The 2,384-nt window shown below is 41.7% G+C and overlaps 1 pseudogene; it reads right to left on the reverse strand.

Annotated features, from left to right (window-relative positions):
* LOC135202587 (uncharacterized) overlaps positions 1–640 on the reverse strand; it is a 130,974-nt pseudogene extending 130,334 nt beyond the window's left edge.
* Between the last annotated feature and the right edge of the window lie 1,744 nt (positions 641–2,384).

The raw sequence follows: 2,384 nt of genomic DNA on the forward strand, positions 1-2,384 counted from the left end.
ATACCTTTTTGGATTCCACCTTTCCATCCTCTATCGTGCGACCTTCGTCGGCGTCTTTGGAGTCGGTGGCATACGAGTTCCCAATGAACGTCCTGTGGAGAGCCAGTCCGAGCTTCTTCAGCAGATTCGCGTACGGAAAGGCGTTTCCTTCTTCGTCTTCGCTCAGTTGACGCGCCTCCGCCGACCCCGCGTCCTCCCCCAGCTGTGGCAGGGTATAGGCTCCTGACGAGGCAGCCGCGATGTGAGAGGACGAGTAAGGGTACTGCTCCTCGAGGGAGCGGCCTTCAGGCTGGTATTTCTCGCCCTTGTAGTAATTCTCGATCACCTCGATGCCCAGGCAGTTCAGCCGCTCTCCAACGAGAGCTGCAATGGCAACGACCACCAACACATTATGCGTTAAAGACATTTTTCTCTGAATGTGTTTTCCGACTATTAAATAATCCTTACGTGAGAAAGACAGTAACTGTCGAGAAGCACCAAATGACTACGAAAGATGAAAAAATCCAGCTTTAAGAATCACTGAATAAAGAATCTTATCGCATGTAGGCGAAGATAGAAAACGGTGTTCCAGCGTCAAGTGAAAAAAACTTGAGGAAGAGGAGTCCGCTGGAAGTCACACACACGCGCCGCCGGCCCACTTGCTACTGACGCATTGAGGTCTCTGCCAAAACTACAGACACTCGGCAGCTGTGGAAGTGCGTGCGTTTGCGCGTGTACCACGTGCATACGTACGTCCGTACGTACAGCAGGTGCTGTGGTGGGGGGACTATTTGTACTGAAGCAGGCGCATGTGTGTCAGGGTGGCGACTTCGACTTACATCTCCGTTCTAGCATCTCTCTCTCTCTCTCTCTCTCCTCATCTTCTCCCTATCTCCTCTCTTTCTCTCTGTCTTTGTCGTCGCTCAAAGACAAATCTGGGTTATAAAATTCAGAACCTTCCCACCAAATCCTGCAATTTTTCTTTGCCTTATTTCCTAGTCTTCGAGATTTCCAATGTCATTAAATGAAACCAGAGGCTGTTAATTCTCAAACACTTCGCAGAGACATAAGTATATAAGTTCGAAGATTCAGGTGACTTTTATATCCATCTTTTGATTTAAAGGGTATAATTTAAAAGTTTAAGATGATTCATGATAATCCATCTAGGCTTTTAAAGGAAACATAAGTGCATCCATCTATGGTTCACGAGGAATGGGTGAATTCATCAAGATTTTAAATTAACTTTATTACAACACTCCATTATTGATGAGGCTGAAGTACAACCCATACAGTATTTCAAAGGAAACATGTATACCTATCCATCATTTCGAAAGTAAAATATCCATCTAGGTTTTCAGAGACCTGTATGTAACTTCTGAGGTTTAAAGACTCACAATTACCTACATCTAGGATTCTGGAGACATTAATTTCCTAACATAGTGATTATGTAACTACGCCCTATATAAAGTACTGAAATTGTGACACACGTAGGTTGAAACGACACCCATACCGTTTATAGTACACTGCGATCGAAGACTAAGCATTATCACTTTGTAACTGTATCTTGTCGCAACGGTTACGTGTCGTAACAGTTTTGGATCACAGTAACACACACATACAAACGTTTAAAAATCACTCACAGGATTTTTACTTAGAAATGGAATTTTAAGAGTTTAGCCGCATTTCAGTGAGTGAGAGAGAGAGAGAGAGAGAGAGAGAGAGAGAGAGAGAGAGAGAGAGAGAGAGAATAAATAATATTACCACAATTAGTAAGGCAATTCAATACGAACTATAGGTACATACAGTATTAACGAATAAATAAGAGGAAAAGCCTTGCGTTAAGCTCAAGGATCACGAGTACTTGATGTCACTAGAAACAACAAAGTAATTGTTACAGTTTTATTATATTTCTACAAAAAGATACAAAGGCATTTATACCTGGAAAATTGAATAAGTATTCTCACTCCAAGCATCAACACTTGAATGCAAGTTACTGTGAAAGGACAAGCTCAAAAATAATAATACACTATTATTTGAAGTCCATTGTACTATGAAAGCTAGTCTTCATTAACAGTTACGTAACAAAACGTAATATTTTCATACAAGAAGAGACAGCAGACTGTTACTAGACTTCTAAAGTAAGGTGTGACAACATTGAAAATTGCAGATTAGTTCGCCGTTGGAAAATATTAAAAACGGAAACTAAAACAGTCATTCTCATAAAATTCAACACAGGTACACACTCACACACACACACATAATGCAATGTGTATCGATGCCCAATGTTTGTGTAACAACGATTGTTTGGGGTTAATGAACTCCCTGTTTGACTCGCTGTCATCCAGCCAGGGACCAGTCTCCTTGTACCATTGGACCCAATACACTTGTGGACCTTCTGGGAAATA

The sequence above is a fragment of the Macrobrachium nipponense genome, chromosome 30 (genome assembly GCF_015104395.2).
Source record: "Macrobrachium nipponense isolate FS-2020 chromosome 30, ASM1510439v2, whole genome shotgun sequence".
Lineage (NCBI taxonomy): Eukaryota > Metazoa > Arthropoda > Malacostraca > Decapoda > Palaemonidae > Macrobrachium > Macrobrachium nipponense.